Below are 25,309 nucleotides of genomic sequence, written 5' to 3' on the forward strand. Positions count from 1 at the left end.
TGCTTTCTGTAAAATATCTCTAATCATTCTCATAACTTTGTGCTAGTGTGGCAGTTTCTAAAATCCGAGCCATGCAGAGGGAAACAACCGATTTATTAATATTTTCCCTTGGGTAACAGCAGCCTAGTTTATCCTTGGAACTTCTATTTATTTATAAATTTTTTTGATGGACAGCTTATAGGTTTTTTTTCTTCTTAATCTAATTTCGTTTCTCTGAACCAGGATTTTATTTCTCTCCCTTCTTATTCTAATTGGTGAGTAGTTTCATGTTTACGGCCAGTTTTAAAGTTAGAATTTGCCTGACTGAGAAGGAATTTTCAGGTGAGTTTTTTTGAAGTGAAAAATGCTACTATATAGTATTTTAGAAATTATTGTGTTGTCAAAATTAGTGTAATTGTTGCCATAATAAACAGCATAGTCACATCTTAAGTAGGATGCTACTTTTTCTCACTTCATTTTTCTGCTTTGAAATATAGTTTTGGTTATTTTTAAATTAGTGTACTAGGTATTTCATTGAGGTTAACTGTCCTCAAGTGACCTCCTTCTGGTAGGGCAACCTTGAAATTAAAACAAATGATGAGTGACCAGGAGGTGTGGGAGAGAGGTTCAGTTTTTATTTAGGGTATGTTTGTTTTAGTATTTCAGTTATTATATTATTTTTACCTGGCAAGGAGAGGTTACCTGGGCACTCTTTATGATTTGAATAGAACTGTTTAGGAGTCTCCAGTGACCCTCACTTTCATTTACCGACTCACAATCTGAAATTCCACCTTTAGAGGCCCACTTATTTTGGTGTTCAAAAGGCTTTTTGATCTTTTTTGTTGACGATTAATGCAACTTCTGGAAAGTTACACCTTCAGCTTTATTAGCACACAAAGGATAGCTCATTTAGATTGGGCCATGATAAGCATTATTTAAGAAAGATCTTAATATGGGGAGTTTTATGTTCCAGAATACTCTGGTTCCCAGATGCAAATTTTGCACCCATTAATTTGTTTATGCGTTCCTTTATGCTTTAGAAAATGCGTTCATCTTTCAGGTCTCTTATTACAACTACCCACTAAATGTAAGTAAAAAATTATAACCTGAATCAGGGTGCTCATTCCATTCCATTATGTAAGTTAGGCAAAAGGTGACTGAAATGAGTGGCCATCTGTGAAATTTGGAGGTCTTAGATAAGAAAAGCTGTAAAAGTTAGCAAACATTAAGCTTAATTCCAGTGTTTAAAATTAGAGTTCCTCCATCAAAGATGCATTTTCTCAACATAAGATAAAGAATCACCTAAGCTCAGGCCATAAAAGAAAACTCCTTTTGAAAAGAATTTAGAAAAAAATACTTCTTTCATATTGATAACATATCTACACACTTTTTTGGTCTGTACATTGATAGAGCTGGGTGTTTAAGAACTAAATTAAAGAACTCAAACCTGCTACCAGTGATGAGAAAAACATTTTTTAAAACATTTTAACACTTGTAAAGTTAAGATTATCTTAAATTACTTTTTGTATATTTTCATTCATTTCTTTAACATTCAAGCCAAATAAGGGAATTCCTTATGTACTTTAATTATGGTGTAGCTAGGATAGATAGTTTTGTGTTGTAAAATTTCGTTTTCCCCATTATCTTTTTTCTTGATAAATACTGCATTGGTAAATTCCATTGATTATGATAGAGGTTACTATTAATATAGCCTTATTTTAGAACTCTGATATATTCAGATCTAGAATGAATTAAGGAATTTTCTTAATTGAGTTAAGCTTCTTAGCAGTTTTTAAATAGGAGCATAAATATTTTGTTGGAGTTGATATATGAAGAGTTTGTCTTGTGGCCACATTCCAGCTATTAATATAGATAGGATGATCTTGTTTGAGAGCAGTGGGGAAAAGCTGACTGGGTGGGGGTAGTTCATGTTTCTTGCATGAGTTGGCATATATAATAATTAATAATGCTGTTTCTCCAGTCATCTCCAAGGGCAGAAACAGTCACAGTATCTTGTTACTAAAAAACATTCATTAAATTTCTTACTCCTTTCATGGGTCAGGTTTTGCATGCTGTTTGAAGCAAGCATAACAGGCATGCTCCTGTTGAGAAGTCAGATTCTTATTTAGACTTAACTAAAATCTTTTCTCCTTTCCTTTCCTTTTCTGCCAATCTCTTTTCCTGCCTGAAAATTCTGTGTTGAAATACTGACTTTGGATTGTGTATCTGATGAACTCTCCAGTCTTACTATATAACACAGTTCAGAAATTTTATTTTTAAGCACAGAAGGGAACGATCCACTAGTGGAGAACCTGCTGGCCAGGCTTTTTATTACCTTATTTAATCTTGTGACAGCTATTTTTACCTCATTTTATAGTGAGAAAATAGCACTAGAGATTTTAAATTACTTTTTAAATGTCATGTTGTTAGCAAGGGTAAGAGATGCTGTATGGACTGAGGTTTTCCTGTATTTAAACCTTGTGCTCTTTTTGTTACACCATGGGTACTTCTAAGCCCCCTTTCAGAACTATGCATGTTGCTTTGTATTTATTAGTAAGGTTAACTCTGTTCTTGTTTAAAGTACTCTTATTAAAAAATCTAGCCTTCCACATTTGATTTAATTAATTAGAGAAATCTTTCTGTGCAGATCTTTCTGACTTGATTTAGATTTTTTTCCCTGGATATGTGAATTCCTAGATTTACTTTAATGTCACTTTGTTTAAATGTAATCTCTAGGGAAAATTTACTCTAGGTTTTATCAGGAAATGCTAACAGCTGACGTTTATCAAGAATTACGTGTATTAGGTCCTATACTAAATACTCTATAGTATCTCATGTACTTTTCATGTCAACTTGAGAAGTATTTATCTTCGTTTTACAGACGGAAAACTTAGGTTTAGAGAAGTTAAACTGCTTGTGCAAGGTATAGCAAATGAGTGTTGTAGAGCCACTGCATTATATAAAGTCTCCATAGGTACGGGATGAGCCTTTGGTAATTTTGAATTGCTTAGGTATTGAGACAATTCATAAAGACGGAAAGCAGTATTGGTAATTTAAGGATTACTTGCATAAGTAGAAAAAGTGGTCAAATCAAGGCTTAATATATACTTATGTAGCAGGCCAGGTACTCTTGGAATTATAATGAAAAAGTTAATACAGTCTGCACTCAAAAATTTTAATGAGTCAAGGGCTAAATATCATTAAAATATTAGAGGATGATAGAAGACTGAATTTAATCAAATGTTAAGATATGTACTTTTCTGACAGTAACAACTGTTCTGTAGGTTGTAAGGAGATTATTATGTTCAGGAAGGGTCAAGGGAGTTTTAGTAAAGGTAGGATCTGAGCTCTCCTTTTAAGGATTTTAATAACATTCTGCGGATCTAGATTGTGCATTAAGAAAAGGAACTTACATTTATTGAGCACTTACTGTATAGCAAGTGTTCATTATATGTCAGCAAAGTTTTGTTCCAAAATAATTTTATTTGAGAGAAAATAAAAATCCTCTAGTACAGGAGTGAAATGTTGAAAATAAGGCCTGTAGAATACTTGCAGAATGGAATGCAATAGGATCAGGTGTAGAAGAGTTCTTTGGGATGAAGGTAAGGGACTTGGTGCATGTTAAGTACTCAAATCTGTTGAATGAATGAATGAACAAGAATAAGGGATATGGTTAAAAAAAAGTGCATCAGAAACACGCCATACCAACGACTCAGAATCTCCAGGGTTGGGCCTAGAAATATTTATTTAAATAGGTTTCCTAGATGATTTTTAAGTGGCCCTCTCAATACCAGATTTGCAGAAATTCTGAAATAGGGTATTGGCAGTGGGAATGGAACAGAAGAGATGAATTTGGGAAAGATTGCTTCTTTTATATCTATTTTCTGGCTATTATGTTATTTTGCATTGTTTATGGTTAGCAAGGGCTTTGTAGTTAGAGCTGTTTTGAATTCAAAATCTACAATTTATTAGCTAGCTATCTGACTTTATATACTTCAAATTGCATGTCTTATCTTTCCCATCTGTTAACATGGAGATCACAATATATAACTTATGGATGTTTTTGTTTGTTTTGTTTGTTCCTTTTGTTTATGTTTTTGAGATAATGCATGAAAATGGTTCAGCATAATGTTTGGCACATAGGAAGAACTCAGTACTTTGTAACAACTGTTAAAACTATTTGCTCCCTTTTTGTTTTTTAATTGAATTGAAATTCTTAGGAAAAGAGCTGTGTCTTCTTATTTTCTTTCTTTTTTTTTTTTTTACACATTTAAAAAAAATTTTGGTATCATTAACCTACAATTACATGGGGAACATTGTTTACTAGACTCCCGCCATCACCAAGTCCCCCCCACATACCCCATTACAGTCACTGTCCAGCGTAGTAAGATGCTGTAGAATCACTACTTGTCTTCTCTGTGTTGTACAGCCCTGCCCGTGTCCCCCTCCCCCACATTATACATGCTAATCATAATTCTTCTGCTTATTTCCTTATCTCTTGCAGTAATTTGCCTACCACAGTTCTTTGCATAGTCAAAATGTTTTTGTTGATTTGAGATGGAGATATGACCAGGTCTTGGCAATTGATTGTAGTCGATTGTAAATAGGCATCAATAAAGATTTCAAGGTTTTGATTTTGAGTGGCACAATAAGGGAGTTAGTTTTAAGAAGCAGAGTAAAATTGGAATTTGTTATTGAATTTGCAATGATGATCCATCATTGGAAATGTTCTAGGGAAGTTAAAAATACTGAACTTCAGGAATGAAGGTGGAGATTTGGCAGTCAATTTATAAATTGAAACTAATAAAATGAAAATTTAAAGAGAAAACAAGACTCAATATTAATGTTCCTTTAAAAAATCTGGGGATATGTGATCTGGCTTCTTGAGCAACGCAGTGAAAAGTGTGAACATGTGGCTTGAAGTCGTGAGTGATCAGCTAATACTGACAGCCAGTCTCCTATCTCATCTCATCCTTAGGATGCGAGTTTAGCTCAAGGTAAGGCTAACTTTCCCTCCATAGTGTTCTCTGTGTCTAGCCTGCTCCCCTTCCTCCAACATGTAGAAACAGCTAATGCTTGGATTAGAGGCAGAAATGTGGAATGGTTGAAATGTAGCCTCAAGCAGTGTGTTTTCTAAAACGGAATTCCCAAAGTAAAGGCATTTGGGTGCTCACCTGTAATTCTGTTGGAACTTTACCCTCTTTTATGATACTACTGATCTGTGTAATAGCCACTGACATAAAGAGGCAAGAGCAGAGCAGTTGCATGATACCAACACTACGTTAACATGCTTGATAGCTCACCAAGCTCTTATAAGTTCATGAATTTTGAAGTGACAGTGCAGCTCAAGGTGATGTTATTGCATTAATGTTTTAAAATTTGTTCTTCAAAATAAAATAGTGATTAATATTATTTAGTGTGCTGGTTGTTTTATATCTTTACATTGGCCTTTGTATCGTTAAAATATATGAAAGATACCTACATGATTGATTAATACCAGAGCAAAAAGACAAATAATTGTTTTTTTCCAAAGGACCAGATACCTACATGATTGATTAATACCAGAGCAAAAAGACAAATAATTGTTTTTTTCCAAAGGACCATTTTATGGTGTTTTAATAATTTTCTTTCAAAGTTTTTTCAAAACCTTTCCAAAGTAGATTTAACCTCAAGTCATTCTTACATACTCCTTGCAGTCATGGAAGGAACAGCCTTGAATTTGTGTGGTAGATAAATTCTTTTCCCCCTCTCTTCCTCCTCTCCTTCTCTCCTCCCTTCTCCGAATACCTCCAAGAGTATTTCCTTCATCTGTTCTGATGCTGAACATGCTATCTTTTAACATTTTCTCCTTCAAGTCTTTCCCTTTATGAAAATGCAGTATCTTGAGAAGGGTGTCTTCAAGACATTTTCAGTTACAATATTTAGTGTAAATGAGGGGGTTGATAACAAGGGGGTAAAAGTCTTAAAAAGGGGAATTGCATTGTAAAATATCTTACAGTTTCAGGTTGGTTTTGAAACTGTGAAAATATGAACTATATTTTTAGTATTGGTCTATGATAAAACACAAGTATTTGCTTACTAGAAGTTTCAGAGCTTAGTAAAATTAAATACAGTGTAGTCTAAGCATTTTTAAAATTCATTTACTTGGGTGCTACAAAAATAGCATTTAGTGTGTAATTGTGAAATTTAGTGACTTAAGGGAAGTGCCTGTTGACTCACATAGAATTATGGAGTTGAAAAAGACTGAGAAATAATTTAATTCTGCCTTTACAAATGAAACAGAGGTACAGAATTGAGAAATGTCTTTCAGGAGTGTTCCTAGTTATTAATTGATAGCACTGTTGAATTCTCTCAAGTTTTCTTAGGCATTCACATTTATGTGTTAACAGTAGTTGAAATTTCTTCTCAGTAGTTGAAATACCATAATGTATGTTATATTACTCATAGTTAAGTGGTTCAGGTTGAGGCCTGGTGCAACATATGCATTAGAATTCTGTAATGTTTTTATTGCAGTACAGACACATACTACATGGCACAAATGAAAAACTAATTTTATGTTCCTCAACGTAACATTTTAAACCAAGTTCAGAAACTGTTTCTATAAAAATGACCATTCTTTATAAAGGAATATACTTTTTTTTCCATACATTTAAATCTTAGACATTTATTTTAGTGTTTGGAATTCAGTTATTTAGAGACTTATGTGGGATGTGCATACAACAGACATTTCCAGGCCCTTTAAGAGTTTTGTTTTTGAGATAATTGCAACCTTTTCAGAAACCTACAAAGTGGGTACTATTATATAATTACCATTTTAAAGGTGAGGGAACTGAAATATAGAGAGCTTAATTCTTGCTTAAGTAAATAGTGGATACAGTTAAGTAGTAGATCTAGAATTTGAGCCCTTAGGCAGTCTGATCCCAGAGCCCACTGCTAAACTGCCTCCAGTTGGGATATATTCAACTAGGGTGGTTAACTTCTTAACTCAGTCTTTGTAGAGTGTTCGAATTTAAACATACATAATTAAACAGAAATAAATCTGTAGAAAAGTAAATCTCTCTAAAAAAAAATTTTTAGAGCTGCTATGTTTTAGTAGAAATATGAAATATATAGGGAGAATGTAGTGACCACTTCATTGGTTTGATTAACCTGGAACACATGTAAGTTAAATGACAGGATTATATATTAGCTGTTTGAGTATTGCAAGGACATATATTGTATCTGACTTGATAAAACTGAAAATTGCTGGTCAGTTCAGGACAGCTCAATTAAGGAAATGTTTAGTACATGTAACTTCAGTATAAAGTATCTGTATTACTGGAGCTGCAAATGGAAAATGAATAATTGATATGTTAAAAAATTCATCCCATTCTCATTAATGACTGCATAAAACAAGAAAACAGTTGAACTTCAGAATAGAAGAATTTAAGAATATAACTATAAAAAAGAAATTTCTTTATTAGACTCAGAGGACTTAGTATTTTGTATTTGACTCTCAAAATAATGAATATTTAGATTAAGGGAAACCCATTTGTAGGTTTGTTTTTTAAAAGTGAATTAAAGAGATCGGCATGTGTGGAGTACATAATGAATTGAGATGCACTTATCTGAAAAGTAGACAGTTTTAGTAAAAGCTTGTGTTTCCTGTTTGACAGTACTTACTTAAAATTTTTACTTCATAATACAGGTGAACAGAGCAAAGGAAAGAGACTTCTGAGCTTTTTTTCTGCCTTTCCTTGGTTATTCTGTTACTCGTCAAAGAGACTAGTTGAGAATTTTATTGCTTCCAAAAATGTCTCAGAGGGACCTGCCTTACTTGTTTAAACTTCCCTCTCTGGCAGGCAAGTTGTTTAAAAAAACAAAACTTTGATTTTTTATTTTTTTTAAAGCAAAACAGGATTTAAATTTGGTAGGAAGGCTGTGAGACATAAATAGAGAGATGTAACTCGTAGTCAGGGGGAAATCTTGGATGCAAACAACAAAATAACTCTGCTAATATAAGCAAAGGAGTTACTGGAAGGCTATAGTGAAGATCACTGAATTCCCTATGAGAACCAGGCTGGAACAGTAGAGAAAGAGGGAGACCATGTAGCAAGAGTCTGTCATCAAAGTCATGGTGCAGGAAGTCTGCAGAATGCTGCAGGTGGACACTAGCAATTTGTATTTTAACCATCTCATCATCTTGTTGTCAGCTCAGTCAAGATTTTAAGTTATATCCTAAGCTCAGATTGTCTAGACGTAGGTCACGTGATACAAAGTAGCTGACAGGACTGGAATGAGTGAGTATCCGTTCCCTCCTATAAAGGTATGTGCTCCTGCCAAGACTTAATCATTGGTGGGGTCCTTTAGAATAGGAATGGGGATTAGATTATCACAGAAAAGAATGAATATACACTGTAGGGGAAAGATGAGGAAGTATGTTACCTATTTTTCTTTATGATGCCTTAAGTTCATTTCATTTCATTTTGCTAATTGCTTGATGCTTTACTAACTAGCAGTTTGAATTAACACATTCTTTTCCAAAAGTGCAAAAACCCTTGTGAGTTTCACACAGTGTTAATCTAAACATGTGAAAGAGCACTTTTTTTTTTTTTGAGAGGGCATCTCTCATATTTATTGATCAAATAGTTGTTAACAACAATAAAATTCTGTATAGGGGAGTCAATGCTCAATGCACAATCATTAATCCACCCCAAGCCTAATTCTCGTCGGTCTCCAATCTTCTGAAGCATAACGAACAAGTTCTTACATGGTGAACAAATTCTTACATAGTGAATAAGTTCTTACATGGTGAACAGTACAAGGGCAGTCATCACAAAAACTTTCGGTTTTGATCATGCATTATGAACTATAAACAATCAGGTCAAATATGAATATTCGTTTGATTTTTATACTTGATTTATATGTGGATCCCACATTTCTCCCTTTATTATTATTATTACTATTTTTAATAAAATGCTGAAGTGGTAGGTAGATGCAAGATAAAGGTAGAAAACATAGTTTAGTGTTGTAAGAGAGCAAATGTAGATGATCAGGTGTGTGCCTGTAGACTATGTGTTAATCCGAGCTAGACAAGGGCAATAAAACATCCACGGATGCAGAAGATTTCTCTCAAAATGGGGGGTGAGGTTCTAAGCCTCACCTCTGTTGATCCCCAATTTCTCACCTGATGGCCCCCCTGCGACTGTGCCTGTCTTAGGTTTTTCCTCCCTTGAGGAATCTTACCTGTCTCTGGCTAACCAGTCATCTTCCGGGGCCATACAGGGAAATGTAAAGTTGGTAAGTGAGAGAGAAGCCATATTGTTTGAAAAGGTTAGCTTTTTACTTCTTTGCATATTTATGCCCTGTGGCTTCTATGTCCAGCATTTGTCTTGAGGTATCTTTACCACTTGGAGGAATTATGATACTCAGTGAATTCGATATGAGGCACGAATTCTATTTAAGGGTTGTAATTAGGAAGGAAGAAGAAAAGCTATAGAGGTAGCAGACGGAAGAAAACATGGGAAGGTTGATTATTTCTTTGACATATCTTCTTGTAGAGTAACTTAAGCATGTATAGGTTTTAAACTACTAATTAAATTGCGCACACACATTAACATAATAGGAATACAGTTACATAACCAAAGCAGAACTATAATTACCAGCCATCTCCAGTGAAGCCAAGAAAACAGTTAGGCCCCCTAGGCATTTATGAAAATTTGTCTATGATATAATGGATATTGTCCAACTGTATTTGAACAGTCTGAGAGAAATCAGACAAATTAAAACAACCTATTCTTGGGGAATGTTCACATCCCATATGTTCTTTTAACAGTAGATAGTCTGTCGTTGTAAGATTTTGGAGCGCTACAACTTGCACTTCTCCTAATTCTTGGTTGAGTTCCAACAGTATAGATCCAGTCAAATTTGTTGTTTTACTGTATGCACAGGCCAGCTTAGATATCTCCTTCTTCATTCCCATGGCAAGTCCAGGAACTGGTGGGATGAATGCAGCTACATCTGCAGCATTTCCTGGATCTTTGTTGAGGTTTTTTGATGATCATCTTCTGGTATGACTCTTCCAGAGAATGCTGATGTTGGAAGTTCTTCTTCATATCGTATCTTAGTTCATTTTCTGGGCAGCCAAATTAGGCTTTGATCCTCTGTATAAACACAAACAGACCCTTTGCCCACCCTTTGATATGCCCTTTATACCACTGTGTAGGACTTATTGGAGGTCAACACACAGGAACTGCTTTTTTTTTTTTTTAAGAGAAAGGAATATTATCAGAAAAGTGTACCTCCATAGCCGATCATCTGACACCCTTTAAGTGATCAAAATTAAGGATATTTAAAACATGCATTAATCGTTGATTTACAGTTAGTTTTATCCTGTCAGGGAGTAATCCCCCTTCTTTCTCTTTTTTTTTTTGTTATCTTTAATCTACACTTACATGAAGAATATTATGTTTACTAGGCTCTCCCCTATACCAGGTCCCCCCTATAAACCCCTTTACAGTCACTGTCCATCAGCATAGCAAAATGTTGTAGAATCACTACTTGTCTTCTCTGTGTTGTACAGCCCTCCCCTTTCTCCCACCACCCCCTATGCATGCTAATCTTAATACCCCCCTTCTTCTTCCCCCCCACTTATCCCTCCCTACCCACCCATCCTCCCCAGTCCCTTTCCCTTTGGTACCTGTTAGTCCATTCTTGGGTTCTGTGATTCCGCTGCTGTTTTGTTCCTTCAGTTTTTCCTTTGTTCTTATACTCCACAGATGAGTGAAATCATTTGGTATTTCTGTTTCTCCGCTTGGCTTGTTTCACTGAGCATAATACCCTCCAGCTCCATCCATGTTGCTGCAAATGGTAGGATTTGCCCTCTTCTTATGGCTGAGTAGTATTCCATTGTGTATATGTACCACATCTTTATTCATTCATCTACCGATGGACATTTAGGTTGCTTCCAATTCTTGGCTATTGTAAGTAGTTCTGCGATAAACATAGGGGTGCATCTGTCTTTCTCAAACTTGATTGCTGCGTTCTTAGGGTAAATTCCTAGGAGTGGAATTTCTGGGTCAAATGGTAAGTCTGTTTTGAGCATTTTGATGAACCTCCATACTGCTTTCCACAATGGTTGAACTAATTTACATTCCCACCAGCAGTGTAGGAGGGTTCCCCTTTCTCCACAGCCTCGCCAACATTTGTTGTTGTTTGTCTTTTGGATGGCAGCCATCTGGAAAGAGCAGTTTTTTTAAAAAGAATAATTGATGATAGTTTGTACGTCTTCATCCCTTTTACCTATTTTACCTGTGTCCCCCAACCTCCTCACCATGTCATCCACCAGTTCTCTATTTATATTTCTATTTTGTTTGTTCATTTGTCTTAATTTTTAAAATTCCACATAGAAGTGAAATCATACAGTATTGTCTTTCTCTGACGTTTCACTTAGCATAATACCTTCTAGGTCCATGTTGCCACAAGTGGTAAGAGTCCACTCTTTTTTATGGCTGAATAACATTCCATTGTGTATAGGTACCACATCTTTATCCACTCATCTGTCATGAACACTTATGAACAATTTAGGTTACTTTCATGTCTTGGTTATTATAAATAATACTGCAATAACATAGGGGTGCAATTTCTTTGAATTAATGATTTTCTTTGGATCCAGATGTCCAATTATAAAATAAATAAGTCATGGGGATAAAAAATACAGCATAGGGGATGTAGTCAATTATATTATGTCTTTGTATTGGTGACATGGTAACTATACTTACCATGGTGAGCATTTCATATATAATTACTGAACCACTGTTGTATACCTGAAACTAATATAATATTATATATCAATTATACTTCAGTAAGAAAAAAATTGATGGTGATGTAAATAATGTGGGATTTTTCATGAGAACAGAGGTAGTAACAGTCTAGTAATTTGGGGATTATGGAATATTTTTGAAAATAGGACCTATTTGATAACGTAGTGATGATATGACAGATTATCTCTTTAAGGTGTTTTTTTTTTTTGATGGTATACCAGAATTCTAATTTAAAGAACTTGAGCTGCATTCTTTTTTCCAGAAGATAATACAAATAAAAAAAAAACTAGGGAGGAAATAGTTTATGCATCTAGTTTGTTTATAGTTAAAATAACTTCACAATTATTTTTATATGAATAAAACTAGAAAGAGAGGACATAGCTTATGCATCTACTTAGTTTATAGTTGGAGAAATTAGTTTTCAGTAAATACCTGTTAAGCATCATCTCTGCAAATGAATACTTTGGCAATGATTTTGTTGTGGGAGAATATAAAGATAAATAGAAAATCGTGCCTGCATTTTGGTAGTTCACATGTACACAATTATGACAATATAGTAAATGCTATGCAGCTATAAATGGAAGTTTTTAAAATCGTAGATGAAGGGAAATTTACGTTGTCTAGGGAAGGCCAAAAAAAGGCTTTCTGGTAGAGGTAAAAACTGAGGTAGACCTGTAAGAATAAGTCAAGTATTGCTAGGCAGAAATAAGACTTAGTGTGGTAGGTGAGCGGACAGTAGGAAGAAACAAAAGTGAGAAAAGTAAAGGCTGAATTTGGGTATGTAGGTTTGGTATGGTATAGGAAAGTATTTAAAGAGTCTGATACATGGTAGGTACTTACTTAGTGCTTGTTAAATTAAAAAGATATGTTGGAGCTGGATTATGAAGGTCTGAAAGTTCTTAAACTCTACACTAGCTTTGTTACTTATGTTGTAGGTAGTATGATGTTATAATCTGTCATATAAACCAGGCTTATTAGAGTAGGACATATCTGATGTCTTCATTTTGGTAGATTTATGATGATTGTTATAACAGCCAACAGTTACATAGTGCATACTACATCCTATGTGTCAGTCACTGTTCTCGTTGCTTTACATGCATTAATTCATTTGATACCTAATCCTATAAGGTCTTTCTCTTTTACAGAAGAAACTGACACAGTGTAAATTATTTGCCAAGGATCACATAGCTAGCATGATAAAATGTACTGCTTTTTCTCTGGTTTTATTTTGAACATAACCTCTCATGCTTAAGGGAGACCGTACAAAAAAGCATTGACTTCCAGACTGATAGATAAACTTGAGTTCAAATCTAGCTTTACCATTTCTTTGAAGTGGATTCTTCTCTGAGCTGCATTTTCCCAATGTATAAACAGATCGGACATCCATTTTTCAGGGTATGATAAAAGATTAGAGATAATGTAAAGCAATAGCAAAAACTGACATATAATAAACAATTAATGGCACCCATAGTTATATAAGAGTACTGAAAGTAATTGATTACTTATTTCACTCTTAAAGTGTTCTCAGTTTTGTGCCAACAGTATGGTATATATAGAATCCTTATGGTCTGATTTTATACCTCAAGTATGAGGTTCATTTCCAGAGATGAAAATGATGTATGTAAAATAATTACGGATGGCATATTAGTACTTAATTAGGGAGATTAATAAAGGCTGTAGTATTTGGAGGATGGTTTATGGAGGAGCCTAACTTGATCAAATCCTTAGAAAAGCATAAATAGGTTATGATAGATGGAAGAGAGAGAGGGAAGACTTTGTCAATGTAAGATATGTAAGCTAAATTGAAAGCTCTGTGATGGCAGGATGTCTTCTTTGTTCACTTTCTCTCCAGATTACGGCCTTGTGAATAGTGTTCATTAATGCCCACTAATGTTTTAATGATGAAGGGGAGTCAGGAAGGAGTTTCAAAGTATTTGAGGGAGGGATAGTTAAGAGATTGCCCTACCTGGTATTGAAGTATTCTTATTGGGAACTGTGGGACAGTAAGTAGTTTATTTATATCCTGTCTTATTTCAGAACAACTTTAATGGGGCACAGTTGTTTGGAATTGATTTGATGAGCAAAGTAGATTGTGTAGGTTATTAAGCAGAGATTGATAAAAGTTAAATGTATGCTGTATTAATGTGAGTCTAGTAGTTTATTTAAATAGCTCAATGAGATATAATTCAGATACCATAAAATTTACCCTTTTAAAGTGTATAATTGAATGATTTTTAGTATATTCACAAGGTTATGCAACCATTTCAACAATCAATTTTAGAACATTTTCATTACTCCCAAAAGAAATTCCATACCCTTCAGCATTCAACTCTTCAGTCTCCCTGCCCTTGACCCTTGGGAGCCATTAATTTAATTTCTGTCTGTATGGATTTGCCTTTCCTGCCCATTTCATGTACATGGAGTTCCACAGTATGGCTGTTTGTGACTGGCTTCTTTCATGGGACAAGTATTGACTGCTGTAATCCACATATTTAATGATAGATAGTTGGAGTGGTGTAGTAGCAGTGAGTTTGGAGAAAGATTACCAAGAGTCTTTGAAAGAATAATTACCAGAATGGCCAAAGGAATATAAGGAGACAAAGAACTGTGGACAAAGAACTGATCTGGGGAAGGAAATGTTTACTGAATACTTACTGAGTGCACCCACTGTTAACCTTACTTTAATCTTTAGGATATCCTTGTGAATTCAGTTTTACACTTTACCATTTGGAATAAAGTCTATGATCATGGGACAGTAAGTGATGGAACAAACATTTCACTCACGAGTTTTTGATTCTGAGGTCCATGCTTTTTCCTACTCAAGAGTGATAAGGAGTTAGGTTTTAATTTTTAGGCTAAAAAGGACAGGTAGATGAGAAAGAAGAATAAAGTAGGGGGGATCTCACTCCCCAACTTCAAGCTCTACTATAAAGCCATAGTAATCAAGACAATTTGGTACTGGCACAAGAGCAGAGCCACAGACCAATGGAACAGACTAGAGAATCCAGACATTAACCCAGACATATATGGTCAATTAATATTTGATAAAGGAGCCATGGACATACAATGGGGAAATGACAGTCTCTTCAACAGGTGGTGCTGGCAAAACTGGACAGCTGCATGTAGGAGAATGAAACTGGACCATTGTCTAACCCCATATACAAAAGTAAACTCAAAATGGATCAAAGACCTGAATGTAAGCCATGAAACCATTAAACTCTTGGAAGAAAACATAGGCAAAAACCTCTTAGACATAAACATGAGTGACCTCTTCTTGAACATATCTCCCCAGGCAAGGAAAACAACAGCAAAAATGAGTAAGTGGGACTATATTAAGCTGAAAAGCTTCTGTACAGCAAAAGACACCATCAATAGAACAAGAAGGATCCCTACAGTATGGGAGAATATATTTGAAAATGACACATCCGATAAAGGCTTGACGTCCAGAATATATAAGGAGCTCACACGCCTCAACAAACAAAAAACAAATAACCCAATTAAAAAATGGGCAGAGGAACTGAACAGTTCTCCAAAAAAGAAATACAGATGGCCAACAGACACATGAAAAGATGCTCCACATCGCTAATTATCAGAGAGATGCAAATTAAAACTACAATGAGGTATCACCTCACACCAGTAAGGATGGCTGCCATCCAAAAGACAAACAACAACAAATGTTGGCGAGGCTGTGGAGAAAGGGGAACCCTCCTACACTGCTGGTGGGAATGTAAGTTAGTTCACCCATTGTGGAAAGCAGTATGGAGGTATATCAAAATGCTCAAAACAGACTTACCATTTGACCCAGGAATTCCACTCCTAGGAATTTACCCTAAGAACGCAGCAATCAAGTTTGAGAAAGACAGATGCACCCCTATGTTTATTGCAGCACTATTTACAATAGCCAAGAATTGGAAGCAACCTAAATGTCCATCAATAGATGAATGGATAAAGAAGATGTGGTACATATACACAATGGAATACTACTCAGCCATAAGAAAAGGGCAAATCCAATCATTTGCAGTAACATGGATGGAGCTGGAGGGTATTATGCTCAGTGAAACAAGCCAAGTGGAGAAAGAGAAATACCAAATGATTTCACTTATCTGTGGAATATAAGAACAAAGGAAAAACTGAAGGAACAAAACAGCAGCAGAATCACAGAACTCAAGAATGGACTAACAGGTACCAAAGGGAAAGGGACTGGGGAGGATGGGTGGGTAGGGAGGGATAAGGGGGGGAGAAGTAGGGGGGTATTAAGATTAACATGCAAGGGGGGGTAGGAGAAAAGGGAGGGCTGTACAACACAGAGAAGGCAAGTAGTGATTCTACAACATTTTGCTATGCTGATGGACAATGACTGTAAAGGGGTTTATAGGGGAGACCTGGTATAGGGGAGAGCCTAGTAAGCATAATATTCGTCATGTAAGTGTAGATTAGTGATACCAAAAACAAAGAAAAAAAAAAAAAGGGCAGTTCCTGTGTCGTAACCTCCAACGAGTTCTACACAAGGGTATAAAGGGCATATAAAAGTGTAGGCAAAGGGTCTGTTTGTGTTTATACAGAGGATCAAAGCCTAACTGGGCTACCCCAAAAATGAACTAAGATACGATATGAAAAAGAACTTCCAACATCAGCACTCTCTGGAAGACTCATGCCAGAAGATGATCATCAAAAATCCCCAACAAGATCCATGCACTGCTACAGCTGTAGATGCACTCATCCCACCAGTTCCTACACTTGCCATGGGAATGAGGAAGGAGATATCTAAACTGGCCTGTGCATACAGTAAAACAACAAATTTGACTGGATGTATACTGTTGGAACTCAACCAAGAATTTGGAGAAGTGCAAATTGTAGCGCTCCAAACTCTTACAACTACAGACTATTTACTGTTAAAAGAACATATGGCATGTGAACAGTCCCCAGGAATGGGTTGTTTTAATTTGTCTGATTTCTCTCAGACTGTTCAAGTTCAGTTGGACAATATCCACCATGTCATAGATAAGTTTTCACAAATGCCTAAGGTGCCTAACTGGTTTTCTTGGTTTCACTGGAGATGGCTGGTAATTACAGATATGCTTTGGTTATGTAACTATACTCCTATTATGTTAATGTGTGTGCGCAATTTAAGTAGTAGCTTAAAACCTATTCATGCTGAAGTTACTCTACAAGAAGATATGCCAAAGAAATAATCAATCTTCCCATGTTTTTTTCCGCCTGCTACTTCTACAGCTTTTCTTCTTCCTTCCTAATTACAACCCTTAAATAGAATTCGTGCCTCGTATCAAATTTATCGAGTATCATAATTCTTCCAAGTGGTAAAGATACCTCAAGACAAATGCTGGGCATAGAAGCCACAGGGCATAAATATGCAAAGATGTAAAAAGCTAACCTTTTCAAACAATAAGGCTTCTCTCTCACTTACCAACTTCACATTTCCCTGTATGGCCCCGGAAGATGACTGGTTAGCCAGAGACGGGTAAGATTCCTCAAGGGAGGAACAACCTAAGACAGGCACAGTCGCAGGGGGGCCATCAGGTGAGAAATTGGGGATCAACAGAGGTGAGGCTTAGAACCTCACCCCCCCTGTTCTGAGAGAAATCTTCTGCATACGTGAATGTTTTATTGCCCTTGTCTAGCTTGGATTAACACATAGTCTACAGGCACACACCTGATCATCTACATTTGCTCTCTTACAACACTAAACTATGTTTTCTACCTTTATCTTGTATCTACCTACCACTTCAGCATTTTATTAAAAATAATAATAATAAAGAGAGAAATGTGGTATCCACACATAAATCAAGTATAAAAACCAAATGAGTATTCATATTTGAACTGACTGTTTAGAGTTCATAATGCATGAGCAAAACTGAAAGTTTCTGTGATGACTGCCCTTGTACTGTTCACCATGTAACTTATTCACTATGTAAGAATTTGTTCTCCATGTAAGAACTTGTTTGTTATGCCTCAGAAGATTGGAGACTGACGAAAATTAGGCTTGGGGTGGATTAATGATTGTGCATTGAGCATTGACTCCCCTATACAGAATTTTATTGTTGTTAACAATCATTTGATCAATAAATATGAGAGATGCCCTCACAAAAAAAAAAAAAAAAAAAGGACAGACTTCCAATGGTAAAATAAATAAGTAACCGGGATGTAATGTATAGCATAAGGAATATAGTCAAGATAATGTAACAGCTTGGTAGGGTGATAGCTGGAACCTCGAATTATGTATATAAATGTTCTACCACTGTGTTGTACACTTGAAACTAATGTAATGTAATACTGTGCGTCAACTACCCTTCAATAAAAAAATAATTATTAAAAAAAAAAAAGGACAGGTAGAATGTTGTATGTGATGACCTAGATGAGTTCAGGTTCTTCCACTCCACAGGTTATCAGTCTTTTTGTGTCAGGTTAAACATTGACTTTAATGTAATGAGAACTTGGGAGGGACTTGGAAACGCTTTTTGAACAATTGGTAGTTATCTTTAAAGCTAAAATTGCTTGTGAATTAGCCATTCTTGTTCAAAGAGTTTCTAATACTGGAAGTATGAAAAAAACTATCGCTAAACTGAGAATTGAGGTATTACAAAAGTAGGTATTTGGATTCATTTGTAGATCTCCATTTTCATTTAAAACTTGATAATTATATGCTTACTGTTTTAAATAACTATAGTGTACTTTTTTCTCATGATACAGTAAGGGCAGAAGCTGCCATTCATATAGAGGTAGAAAATTATTTGAACTTTAAATTAGTGGTGGACAATACCAAGAAATTTTGTAAATGGGTTGTACTATATCATTAAGGTTCTTTCCATTCTAATGTTCTAACTGGTGAATTATATGCTCATTTTGCTACATGGTTTAAAATTGTTGAATTGAAAGTTAAAATCCTAGTGCTATTTCTCCCTGACATAAGCTGTAGGGTCATATACTGTATCAGCACAATAACCTCAGTACATGTTTGTTCTTTTCTGCAGTGACTTGTTGGAGCTTTTTTCCTAGTTCAGTATGATTTTTTTAAAAAGATTCTCTGTTCCCATTTAGTGGTTCAATATCAGTAACTTACTGTAATATTCAAATAGGTTTTTGCTGTGAGATGTCTTTCAAAGCAAAAGAAATGTGAGCCAGTATATTAAATAAGTAAAAGTACTTTTCTGTTAACTACACGCTTTTAATAAGTAAACATTTGAATATGCAGAGTTAGAAATGATCTCCAACATAAGGGATGCTAATGGTTTTTACATTATACTCGTAACTGGTTTTTTACTATTTAAAAATACCTTTTCTATTAATGAAGTAATTTCTTTTATAAAAGTACAATGAATAATATAACAGATACCCTTTTTATCAGAATTGATATCTGCTAAAATTTTATTATATTTGTTTCATCTTTCTGTTTTTTTATGAGTAAAGGAGCATTATTGATGACTTTCCTGAAATCTACTTCCCTGCTCCACAAAGGTGGTTAGGATCGTGATAGATTAGCTATTTTTTGTATAAAACTCATTTGTTTTTTACCTTTAATTTCTCTCAGTCTAGGCCTTCCCTCTCTTCTAACTTTATTACTTTTTATTATTTCCACTACTGTTCTTTTAGTTGCTGACTATTTGATAATTTTAAAAGTGCTTTTGAGTTCTGTCCCATATTCCCTTCTCTAATCAATTTCCAAGCCCTTTTCTTTCCTTACTGACCAAAATCAGTATTGTATGTTGTTTTTTTTCATTGCTGTCATTGTCCAGGGAGATTTTCTGAATATTTAACTTGCTTTCTTGCGCCACAATGGAACATTTTGGTTTAGTTTTTCAAAATACATTGCCTTAAGAGTTTTATAACCTTAAGGCAACTTAGGATAGTTTTGCCTTTTTCATTTTATGATCTCTTTTAAAAAACTATTTAGAAAGTGACACTTTTTAAGTATAGAAAAGTATAAAGAAGTAAAGAGTATTCATAATTTGACTGTACAGACAACCCAATGAAATGTTTTAAAGTAATATATATGCATGTCTATAAGTAATTGACTCTTGGCTGGCAAGTGGGTGGCTAGAGGATAGACATGGTAGGGAAACTTACTTTAGTACTTCTTCGATATATTATTTGTTAACATTTTAAACTTGGGCTGATGTTACCTATTCAAAAGTTCTTTTAAAAAGTGTGATATATGTGTATGTTTAGACCATTTAAGACAGAACAGTGAAAATTTTAAAGGCAAAATTCTCCCTTCTCTCCATCCTTCTATCTTTAGTCATAGTTTACTGTTTTTTGTGTAGACATTCAGAAGAGAAAATGTCTGCATTAGATAATAGAATTGTTCTTGACCTGTACTTTATTTCTACTCTACATGTATGTGTAAATTTTTGCTTACAAGTAGCATAACAAAAAGATTTTTGATACGAAAGTATCCAAGATTTCAGGGTATTTACAAAATTTGATTTCCCTCTTTAGAACAGACATTAAAGGATAGATTTGAAAGTATTTTTGCGATATTTCAAGGTAGCAAAATATAATTTAAGCGATATTAAAAATACAGATACACAAACACACACCATTTATTAAGGAACAGAAAATTAGAAGGCATTAGGACTCTACTGATTTTGCCTAGGAATCATACTATGAAAATCAGGTATGTCCAAAAGGACTGATGAAAGCGAAAGGTTTGAAAAGGGCTTGTGAGGAAAGACAGGATTAGGGTAAAATAAAACAAAACAGCAATGAAAAGAAGGCTGAGCATTGATATTATTTAAGTGCTTGGATTTATATTTGCTCTTCCTAACTATAATTATCACGGTTTTAAAGGGAGTGATTCTTTTTGCTTTAAGTGTATCAGAGCATATTGCAGGAGCTCAGTACTATGAAATTGAAGTGGGTTATTTACATGAATCTGGGAAGGTAGATAGGGATCTGACTGCCGTAACATGTTGAGGAGTACACTTCAAACCAGTGAAATTCACTGAGGTGTTCTAAAAAAGCAAAGGCTTAATTTTTCTATTGTTAAACCAGGCTTGGATTTCTGGGCTAAGCCCCACTTAGTTATGATGTATTATCCTTTTTGCATATTTTATAGTTGTTTTTTTAAGGATATTTTTGCATCTATATTTATGATGGGTATTGGTCTGCCATTTTCTTTATTTGGAATGTCTTATCTGATTTTGATAATAGAATTGTGCTGTTCCCATCAAAGGATGTGGGATGGGTTTCCTCTTCTATTTTCTGAAAGAGTTTATGTAAAATTAGTGTTAATTCTTACTTAAATGTGTAATAGAATTTATCAGTGAAACTATCTGGGCTGAGTTTGTTATCTAAGAAAAGTTACTGATAATTTTTTTTGATGGCTATGAGGTTATTGAAGTACATTTTTTTAAATCTTGTGTTGGTTTTGGTAAATTGTATTTTTGAAAGAATTTGCCCATCACATCTAGATTATTTAATATGTTTGGCATGCTTGTTTATAATACTCTCTTTCTATCCTTTTCATGGCTGTATGGTCTAAAGGGTTAACCAGTTTTTCCATTCTTTTTGTTGGCTATTTCTTTACTACTTTTTTTTTTATCAGCCCAGCTCTTTTCAAAAAACCAACTTTGTAGCTTGTTAATTTTCTCTATTTTCTATTAACTTGATTTCTACTCTTGTGTTTACTATTTACTTTCTTATATTTACATTAGATTGACTTTCCTTTTTCTACCTTAAGGGGGAATCTTAGGTCATTGATTTTAGACCTTTCTGTTTTTTCTAACAAAAGCATTTAAAGTTGTAAATTTCCCCCTAATCACTGCTTTAGCTGCATCACAAAAATTGGGGTGTTTTTATTTTCACTATTAGTCAACTTGAAATATTTTCTAATTTCCCTTGTGATTTCTTCTTTGGCTCATGGATTATGGTTAGAAGTATATTGAATTTCCAGATGTTTGGGGTTTTCCTAGGTATCTTACTGCTTTGATTTGTAATTTAATTCCTTTACACAGAACATTGTATTTATGATTTTACTTTTTTTATTGAGACTTGTTTTATGGCTTAGCATATGGTCTAGGTCACGGATTGACACACTTTTTCTGTAAAAGGCCAGATAGTAAATATTAGGGTTTGTGGGCCACATTTGATCTTTGTCCTTGCTGCTACTTTCCCCTTACCCCCTACTCCCTTCTCCTTCTAACCACTTTCCCTCCTTGTTCCTCCTTCAAAAATTTAAAAACCATTTTAAATTGAGTGATGATGCCAAAACTGACCACAGACAAGTATTTGGCCTTTTGTGGGCTATATATATATATAGTTGCTGATCCCATGGTCCACCTCAAAGTATATGTACTTAGTGAGAATTCATGTTCTGCAGTTTTTGAGTAAATATTCTGTATCTATAAGGTCAAAATGATTATTAGTATTGATCCTGACTTTTGTTTTTTTGAGGGTGTATAGTTTTATTGATTGCTGAGAGATGGGTGATAAAATTTCTTGCTGTTAAGTGTATTATGTTAGCATTTAATTCTGAAACATTTCAGGTATGTTGAAACTGTTAATAGACACATACATATTTAAGACTGTATGCCTTCCTGATGAATTTACTCTGTTATTAATATAAAATCTCTCTTTATCTCTGATATTATTCTTAAAGAATAGTTTTATCTGATATCAATACCCACTCCAGCCTTCTTAAACTTAACTATTTGCTTTCCATACATCGTTTTTCATTTTCTATCTTCATATTTAAAGTGTATATATAGTATGGAGAAAACATACTTGGGTCTTGCTTTCTTAAAAACAATTTATCTCTTTTAATCAAGAGTTTAGTCCTTTACATTTACTGTAATAATGAATACGGTTGCATTTAGATATATTACCTTATTCACTTATTTAAAAAAATTTGTTCTCTGTTCTTTTCCCTTTTTCCTGCCTTCTTTTGAATTAATTTGAGTATATTTTAAAATTACATTTTAATTTACCTTTTTAATTATACCTCTATATTTTTAAGTGATTGCTTTAGTGATTACAATATCCATCTTTAAGAAAAGTTACTATTCACTGTTTACTTAGAGTTAATTTAAAATTTCATGCAAATGTAGAAACCTTGCATCTCTGTAGGTTTATTAATTCTCTTGCCCACTCCCCCTACTCCACTGTCCTTTGTATTGTAGGTGCCATAGATGTTATTTCTGCATACATTATAACCCCACAAGATAATGTGATTTTTGCTTGATATAGTCACAAGTAGGTTAAAAAATTAATCATAAAAAATGGCCTTTTACATTTACTTAGCTGTTCATCATTTCTGATATTCTTCATTCGTACCTTAGTTTCCATCTGCCATCATTTCCCTTCTGGATGAAGAACTTTCTTCAGCACGGGTTTGATAGCATTGGGTTTTCTTTTATCTAAACAGTATTTCTATATTATTTTCATTGTTGAAGGATGTTCTTGCCTTCTGTAGATTTCTGGGTTGTGACTATTTCTCTACCCCCTTCAGAATTTAAAGATGTTATTCCATTGTCTTCTGACCTCCATAGCATCTCATAAGAAAGGTGGTAGTAATTTGAATTTTTGTTTCCTGTTACTTGGGCCACTTTTCTCTGGCTGCTTTCAAGATTTTAAAATTTTTGGTTTGATTATGATGTGCGTACATATGGTTTTCTTTGTACTCTGCTTGGATTTTCTTGAGCCTCTTAAATCCATAAATTTCTGTCTTAGTGCCACTGTAGCCTCTGATTTTTCAGGCACTGTTTTAATTGATACTACACTCTTATTTCAGGAAGGTTACAATTACTGTCAGTGAATTCAATGGGAACAGTTATTCCTATTGGTTAATGGTAATTTTGTGCATTTGAGTAATTAGTTCTAATATTTCTGTCCCCAGACCAGGGAGTGCGAGCTGTTCGATCTTGCTGACATCCATATTATGGCTCCACTATGGCTAGGAATTCTGCTCTATCAGACTTGAGAGTTTCACGTTAATAAAAAACTCTGATTTGGAAGAGTGAAAAATATTTGGCAGTAGAAGTTATAATCTAAAAATCTATAGATTGACTTTGGTTTATGGGTTAAGGTATAATTTGTGTCATAACTATAAGTATTTAAAAGTTCAAGTATCTGCAATGGCCTTTAATTATTGGAAGAATTTAGAGAGAATGGATGAAAAAAGTTGACATGTAGTGAGTGTGTACTGTGTACTCTGCCATGTGGTAGGCTTAATGCTTTACCCTTTAGTTACTTCTCTTTACTTCAGCAGATGAGGGAATCAACACAATTTTACAGATGAGGGAATAATATGTATACTGACAAGGGCAGAGGTAATCAGCTATCTGGGAGGTAACGAAAGTTTTCCTAAGAGGGCAGTGACATTAACTTGAATTTTGCAGAATGAGTTAGAGTTTAGCAATTGCATTCACCATTGAAAAGAGCATCTCCTGTAGGTGGAACAGTGTTAATAGTGGCTTTGGAGCATGACATGAGTTGGTCTCCTCAGAAATCATCAGCAGTTTTACAGCTGGGAAGTCTGGTGTGGTATCAAGACCACTGGAGAGGTTGTCAGCCTAAATACTAAGGGGCTCTTGTGTATGCCTTGCAAAAAAGTTTTGTTTACATATTTTTAAAATGTGGTTTAGCAAAATCACATTTTGAACAGTTTCTGTGTTTTCTCCTTATTTTAATGATTTAGTATCTTTGGTACTCTAATTCTTGAATTTAGTTTTGGGGCTAAAATATCCCCAAAAGAATGATTCCTCCCACCCCCTTTTATATTAGAAAAAAAAATTTGTACAGATAATAGAATCTGAGAATTTCACAGAAATTACCTGCCTACTGTTTAGCAGTGGGTTTCAATTGTTGTTATTTTGTTAGCATAAGAATATAGGCTGAATCCGCTGTGGCAAACATTTTTAGAAGTATAGTTATTTTTGAATAGTAATGCATTCAAATGGTATGAAACAATATGCAATAAAAATTCTTCTCATGCCTGCCCATCACCTATTCAGTTCCTTCCCTGGAGATAACCCAAATTACTGCTTTTCTTCATATTCTTCCAGAGTGTATTCTGTGTCTGTACAATCAAAACTACTTTATATATGTTCTTATTCCTCTCCTTTACTTCATATAAATAGACTTTAAACATCATTCTGTACTTTGTTTCTGTTGAGTTAACAACACATTTTGGAGATTGTTCCTTGCCAGTACATAAAGAACTTCTTCAGTTTATTTTTTAATAGCTATGTAATATTCCATAGTATAAATTTAGCATTTTTAACTAGTTCCTCATTTGATGGTTATTTAGGTTATTTCCAGTTTTGCTGTTATAAGCAAGATTGTAGCAGATGGCCTTGTTACATGTTATTTCACATATACCTGGAATCCCTTTAGGATCAATTTCTAGAAGTGAAATTTCTGGTTAAAAGCTCTGGGTGTCTATAATTTCTATGTAACTTTGTAAGTAGAGATGCTTAAATGAATTAAAACTGTGAAATTTTGTATATTACTTGCCTGTAATGGAATCTCACTTCATAACAAATGGAAATCTGAGAATTAAATTCATAATTGCT

The 25,309-nt window shown here is 34.5% G+C and overlaps 1 protein-coding gene across 1 annotated transcript in view; it reads left to right on the plus strand.

The window, feature by feature from the left end:
- The window catches only part of ACTR3 (actin related protein 3), a 66,643-nt gene that overhangs the window by 1,665 nt on the left and 39,669 nt on the right, over nucleotides 1–25,309 (plus strand). The gene's annotated exons all lie outside the window — the stretch shown is intronic.

This window comes from Manis pentadactyla, chromosome 8 (genome assembly GCF_030020395.1).
Source record: "Manis pentadactyla isolate mManPen7 chromosome 8, mManPen7.hap1, whole genome shotgun sequence".
Classification (NCBI taxonomy): domain Eukaryota; kingdom Metazoa; phylum Chordata; class Mammalia; order Pholidota; family Manidae; genus Manis; species Manis pentadactyla.